The sequence below is a fragment of the Dipodomys spectabilis genome, unplaced genomic scaffold, assembly GCF_019054845.1.
Source record: "Dipodomys spectabilis isolate Male_0828 unplaced genomic scaffold, ASM1905484v1 ptg000505l, whole genome shotgun sequence".
In the NCBI taxonomy this organism is placed as follows: domain Eukaryota; kingdom Metazoa; phylum Chordata; class Mammalia; order Rodentia; family Heteromyidae; genus Dipodomys; species Dipodomys spectabilis.
This window is the reverse complement of record NW_024871182.1, coordinates 1,382,595-1,389,973: the sequence shown is the minus strand read 5'-3', so window position 1 is coordinate 1,389,973 and position 7,379 is coordinate 1,382,595. Positions and strand designations below refer to the sequence as shown.

At 37.7% G+C, this 7,379-nt stretch overlaps 2 non-coding genes across 2 annotated transcripts; both read right to left on the bottom strand.

Moving 5' to 3' along the window:
- Positions 1-760: 760 nt before the first annotated feature.
- LOC122099208 lies at positions 761-864 on the bottom strand. The gene has a single exon (XR_006145874.1). It is a non-coding gene; the product is annotated as a U6 spliceosomal RNA (small nuclear RNA).
- Positions 865-5,245: 4,381 nt separating this feature from the next.
- Positions 5,246-5,349, bottom strand: LOC122099203. The gene has a single exon (XR_006145871.1). It is a non-coding gene; the product is annotated as a U6 spliceosomal RNA (small nuclear RNA).
- Positions 5,350-7,379: the final 2,030 nt, after the last annotated feature.

The following is a 7,379-nucleotide window of genomic DNA, read 5'->3' as shown; positions in this document are numbered from 1 at the left end:
CCAATAAACCTCTCAGAAAGCTGGAAGTGGTTCTGTAGCTCAACTGGTAGAGCACTCACTTTGAGCTGAAGAGCTGAAGGATTGCACAGAGACCAGAGTTGAATCCCCAGAGTTGAAAAAAAAAAAAAAAAGAAAAACATTGGAAAAAGCTATTTATTATTCTAAGTGTCCTCAATTTCAGACACTGGTAATGTTGAGTTATTGTTTGACATTAACCAATGAAGTGTGAAATTTAAGAAAATGAAAGATAATTCCTTGGGTGGAGTGGAAAATATTTTGGCAGTTATAGGAAATGAAACACAGTTAAGAGTTAAATTGAGGATAGATTCAAGAGCAATGGCCGTGGCTTCAGAGATGGGACAGAGCTAAACATGTTAGACATATGTTAAAAAGAGAACAAGGTGCTTGGAATGTGGTTTAGTGGTAGAGTGCTTGCCTAGCATGCATGTAGCCCTGGGTTCAATTACTCAGTACCACATGAACAGAAAAAGCCAGAAGTTGCCCTGTGGCTCAGGTCAAAGGGTGCAAGACTTGTCCAAAAAAGAAGCTCTGTGACAGTGCCCAGGCTCTGAGTTCATGCTCCAGGACTGCCAAAAAATAAAAAGAGAGAACATGTCAATAATGAATGAGGGAGGGATCCAGAAACCAAATTCCTCACTGAATATTTTCTCTATTTCAATATCATTCCAGAGAGAAAAATAAGGCATAAAGATGGTCCAGAAAGAACATATCTTATGAAGTAATACAAGATTTCTTTTAAAAAAATATGGAACGCTTCACATATTTACATGTCATCCTTGTGCAGGGACCATGCTAATCTCTGTATCGTTTCCATTTTAGTATATGTGCTGCCAAAGCGAGCACTACAAAAAATTTTTTTTTACTGCAACTGGCCTGTAGAGACAATCCATTAGACATAATTGTGACTTGCAATACCACAAGAGCTCATTGTAATAGCACAAGTGCTATCTGGATATTATGTATGGGTCCTGAGCCTTGATAAGAGCCTAGGTGCTATTCTTATTTTTTTCCTCAAGAATATTACTCTATTACTTAAACCACAGCTTTATATCTGACTTTTCTGGTGATGAAATGGAGATAAGAGTGTCATGGACTTTTCCTGGCTCACCTGGCATAACATTGGGATAACATTGGTATAACACCTGGGATAACATTAATAATGTTATCCCAAAATCTCAGCATTCTGAAGAGCTAGAATTACAGTTATGAGCCATTAGTACACAGAGAAGTATTTCTTTTTCAGTGGAATGAATTAAGAATACAGATTCTTAAGGAAGATTCACCCTCAGTACTAAGTAAATCATTAAGAACAGTTCACGTGGATACACACACACACACACACACTCACACACACACAAACACACACATACACACAAGCACACAAGCAGACACACAAACCCACATAAACATCTCAGGGATCTGTATCTCTTTCCCCTAAAGATTAGTATGGTCTAATGGGCAAACTGTGGTGTCACAGTCATGTAATCCCAGATATAGAGAGGTAGAGGTATAGGAGCATGGGGTACTGAGGGTGACTTGGGTGAAGTTAGCACAAGATCCTATATGAAAAGCAAACTGAAAAAGAAAGAAAAAGAGTTGGGTGCATGTAGGCACAAGTGGCAACTTATGTGCCTAGTAAGTTTAAGGCCCTCAGTTTAATCCTCAGTTCCATGAAAAAGACAAAAAGAATAAAATCTCTGTCCATTTTGTCATTGTTTAAAATCAATTAAGCTGTATACTTCATGAGGAATATAAGGTCTATTTCAAGCCTAATAGTAGTAGCTGGAAAGTCTATATAGCATGGTAGCACATGGGACAAGGCTCCGTAGGTGCATCATATCACAGAGGATCTCAGCATCATGGCATGTGCTAGAATGACAGGGAGTAAGGGGCATAGGTTGCTTTTAACAACTGATAACAGTGATTACGTTAGTCCCTTGATAGTTGATGAGATGACATTTATCCATTTATGACTGAAACATCTATTAAAGGTTCTACCTCCTGACACTGCTACATTGAATAGTTAAACTTCAGTATGAGCTTTGATGGTGACAGACCATTAAGAGGCTTCTGACAGAGGCAGGTGAGACCATTGGAAGCCAAGGACGTTAATACAACTAGGCACCTTGGACAGCTGCTTCGATCTCATTGATTCTGATATTTACTGTATTTGGGGCCATCTCATAGCCAAGATCCATCAAGTCCATGTCTGTTCCATGTGCCAGTTTCAGTTATGCTGAGTGTTATATAAACCACTAGACAATAGGGAGAAATAGGATGGAGATAGGCACAAAAATGTAAGTTTGGCATTCTTCTTGGCCCTTAAATAACATTAAAAGATTTATGTAGGTAAGTCATGAGAAAGCTCTATGTCATTATAAAATACATACAAGCATATAATAACTACTCTATCACCCTGAAAGAAAGCTTGTAGAACAGCCTGTTTACACATAATACAGACACTCCTATGAACACAAAAGATGGAAAAAACAAACAAGTTCTGGTTTACAAAAGTAATTGTCAACCTCAGAGTCAAAGCAGACACCTTGAAAACAGTACTGGAAAGAATAGGAGAAACACTAGGTCTCCTTGGCACAGGTCAAAATTCCCTTCATAGAGACCCAGAAACACAACAAATCAAAGAAAGGTTGCACAAATGGGATTTCATGAAACTGCAGAGCTTGTGCATGGCAAAGGACATAACTAGAAAAATCCATAGAAAGCCCACCGATTAGGAGAAGATTAGCCTTACAAAAGACAAGGATCTCATATCTAAAATGTGCTTGGAACTCACAAAAATAAATCCTCCAACAAAAAATCCTCAAAGAAACAACTGCACAATAAATAAGTGGGGTAAAGACTTAAAGAGAAACTTTTCTGAAGAGGAAAGAAGATGGCCAATAGACACATGAAGAAATGTTCAACATTTCTAGCCATAAAAGAAAAGCAAATCACCAAAATTACTTAAGCTGATTTAAAATTTGGCAAAGGAGCAGAGTATAAAAATAACCCTCAAAAATCAATGGCTTTTCTGTATGCCAACAATGAGAAAAGCGTGGTTGAAATAAAGAAAGCAACTCCATTCATAACAGCCCCCCCCAAAAAATAACTAGGAATTAATTTAACCAAAGAAGGGAAGGACCTCTATAATGAAAACTTTAAAAACCTGAAAAGGGAAATCAAAACAGAACTTACAAAGTGGTAAAACCTCCCATGCTCCTGGATTGGAAAGATCAACATCGTGAAAATGGCAATACTTTCCAAGGGTTTCTACCAATTTAATGCAATACCTATCAATATTCCAACCCCTTTCTTCAACGAATTAAAAGAGGCTATCCAAAAATTCATATAGAACAATAAAAAAAAAACCCAGAATAGAAAAAATATCCTTAACATAAAGAACAGTGATGAAGGAATATCAATACCAAATTTCAAACTCTACTACAAAGCCATCGTAATTAAAACAGCTTGGTACTCACACAAGAACGGACATCAGGAACAATGGAATAGAATTGAAAAGGCAGAAATGAACCTAGAGACATATAGCTACCTAATCTTCGATAAGGGAGCTAAAAAATAGAATGGAAGAAAGCCTCTTAAGTAAATTGTGCTGGCAAAATTGGTTAATCACTTGTAAAAAACTAAAGCTAGATCCTTATATATCAATCTGCACCAGAATCAACTCCAAATGGATCAAAGTCGTCTGAGTCAAAGCAGACACTCTGATGGAATAGGATGGAATAGGAGAAACCCTAGGTCTCCTTGGCACAGGCCGAATTTTTTTTTAATGGAGACCCAGAAACACAACAAATCAAAGAAAGGTTGGACAAATGGGATTGCATGAAATTGCAGAGCTTCTACATGGCAAAGGACATAGTTAACAAGATCAATAGAAAGCCTATGGATAGGGAAAAGATCTTCACTAGCCATTAAACAGACAAGGGTCTCATATCTAAAATATACCTGTAACTCAAAATATTAAATCTCCCAACAACAAATCCTTAAAGAAACCACTTCTCCATAAATAAGTGGGCTAAAGACTCAAAAAGAAACTTCTCTGAAGAGAAAAGAAGGATGGCCAATAGATACATGAAGAAATGCTCAACCTCCCTAGAAATAAAAGAAATGAAAATAAAACGAACAGAAATAACATCTCACCACAGTTAGAATGGCTATAATCAAGAACTCTAATAACAACAGATGCTGAAGGGGATGTGGATCGAAGAAAACCTTACTGTATTGTTGTGGGAGTGTAAACGTGTTCAATCACTTTGGAAAGTTTATGGAGGTTCTTCAAAAGACTCCACATAGATCTCCCCTATGACCCAGAACTACCACTTTTGGGCATTTACCCAAATGTTCACAAACAAGATCATACTAATGCTACCAGCACGACTATGTTTATTGCAGCATTATTTACCATAACTAAGATATGAAACCAACCCAGATACCCCTCAGTTGATGAATGGATCAAGAAAATGTGGTATATATACACATTTCCATGCCTCCATAGAATTTCTTTGTCCCATTTGTTAGGAAATGGAAAGACTTGGAACAAATTATGTTAAGTGAAATAAGCCATGCCCAAAGAAACATAGATCCCATGGTTTCCCTTATTTGCAATAACTAGTATATGTCTGAGAAAAACAGAAATTTTTAGACAAGTTGATGTTAGGTGAAATGAACCCCAAGATAATTTTTTTCTTTCTTGTGATTGTTTCAAACATATTTATAAATTGATTTCTTTGTTGCTTTGTATGTACCTTCCCCATGGTATAACTCCTGTTTTCACTGCATTTGATTCTGGTACCCTGCATCTTGTATGTACATTTTTCTAATTTGGAGAGGGTAAGGGAAAACACAAAATGCTTAAATAGGGATACAGGTTGACCCATTGTAAAAATGCAATGTACAAGACCCTACGTTGAAAACAAACATTAGAACTTCGGAGGTGGGGAGAACACTCGTGGAGGTGGGAGAGAAGGAATGGTAGGGGAAAACAAAGGAGGAGGCAATAATGCTTGATAGGAAATATACTTGATAGGAAATTACCTTACTCATTTAATTGTAACCCCTCTGCATAGTATTTTTTTATAATAAAAGACATACAAAAATTAATTCAATGTATGATTATGGGCCAGTACTAGGATTTGAATTTATGGGCCTTCCACTTACTTTCACACTTCAAACTGGGATCTCTATCTGTCTTTATTTATTTATTTTTTTAAATCAGGAATGCTTCACAAATATGCAAGTCATCCTTGCACAAGGGCCATGCTAATCTCTGTATCGTTCCAATTTTTGTATATGTGCTGCCAAAGTGAGCAATCTTTAATTTTTTGTTAATCTTTTTTCAAGGATAAATCTAATAACACTGTCCCCTAATTTTGTATAAAATAAATTTTGGACATATATTTAATATGTAGTATATTTGTGAGATATATACGTATATACATACTATTTATCTTCAGGAGTTGGGCACACAAATAATTGAAGGCACTGATTTATTTTCACTGCTGTCGTTCTATTTTAAGACTTTTTTAAATCAAAACATAGATGACCATGGTTTCATCGAATGTCCTGTCCAATATTGATTTGTGTGTATCAGGCAGTCTGTACCTCATGTCACACAAGAGTGCAAGAATAATAGGGTTTGCTCATTACATAGTGGCTCATCAGGACATAGGAAATATCCCTCAATTTGTTTGAGCTGATCTCCATTGTTTGTTCTATACTATGCCTCTGCTTTGGCTCTGCAGTTTACCATTTCAAGATGATATTTTGTTCTTTTGGAGAAGATGAATGGAGAAATGTACGTGGCCTCCAAGATAATTACCTGTATCTGGTTAAAATTCATACTTTCAAATGGGATATTTGCCATCCTTGTAGAATACAAATGAGGACTCCCAAGCACCAGCTATCTACTTTGCAGCCATTGTAATTTTCATGGAAGCAATATTTTATAGGGACAAAATAAAGGTACCAAATATGTCCTTCAGCAACTACCCTTGGGAAATCCTTAGGCTCATGCCAAAGTCATTGAACTTCACATTGCCTTTGTCATCCAACACGATGTTATTGGGTTTAATGTTTCAGTCATTTCATTAAAGTAATGCACAGTCCTCACAATCTGTTTGAATAAACTCCTGACTTCATTCTTGAATAGGCGTATGATTTTCACATTTGTCTAAGGAGGTCTCTGGATGGCCAGTTCCACTACCAAGTATTTGTGTTCATCTATTTCCCTCACCTGGTATGACCTGATCATGTGTGGGTGATGGAAAATCTTAATAATGTCCATCTCATTTAAAATTTTTTGTGGGTCCTGGGGCTTGAACTCTGGGCCTGGGCACTGTCACTGAACTCTTCAGCTTATGTCTACTGCTCTACCACTTGAGCCACAGCACCACTTCCAACTCTTTCTGTTTATGTGGTGCTGAGGAATCGAACCCAGGGCCTCATTTATGTAAGGCAAACATCTACCACTGAGCCACCTTCCTGGCCTGTCCATCTCATTTTTGATTTAACAATTGTTGAACTCTCATCTTCAGGATTATTTTCACTCTAAGCTTTTTGACTACGAGGTGGTGCTAGGCCAACTTTACATATCCATAGCTTCCATAGTCAATGATTTCCTCCTTCATGCTATATTGTTCAGGGAAAATCTCCTCCTGCCATACATAATGATCACCTTCAAACTGTCTTGTTGAGTGAAAATCTCCTTCTCTGAAGAGCTTGAGGATAATTCACTATGTTCTTCCATCTTTCTGCTAAGATGGCAAGGAGTAAATCTACCTAAACTTAGCTAAGAAAATAAAAACCCCAGAGCAATAACATAAAGGAAACTGTCAATGTAGCACTCAGTCCAGCAGGTCACCAGGAACTCTCAGCAATGTAATGGACTGCAGAGACCACTCACAATGGTTGCAATGGACCAATCACAGCTTGGAATGAACTCACTGGATCTTCTGGTCTTGAGCCTGGAGGACTGTTGCCAAGGTTTCCACAGGGATGTGAGGTGCACAGAGTGATGCCACTGGTGCAGCCATGGCAGTGTTGCAGGAACTTCAAGTGTATCAGAAAGTGCATTCTGTCCTTGTTGGCTTCAAGGTCCTAGGGTTGGTCCCAAAGATTTTGTCCTTGAGTAGTATCCATGTCCTTATGTCTGCTCCTGCCAGAACAGTGGCCATGTGCAGGAGCATACATCAACCAGTGGCTTCCATTCACTATATGTGCAAGTCTTGGAACTTGCTCCAACAATCTAAAAACAAAGTGGAATCCTATGTATTCCTAGATGCAGGGGACACATAACGAAGAGTTCAATTGGAAACTTTCACTAAAGTAGATCCAGATTTTTT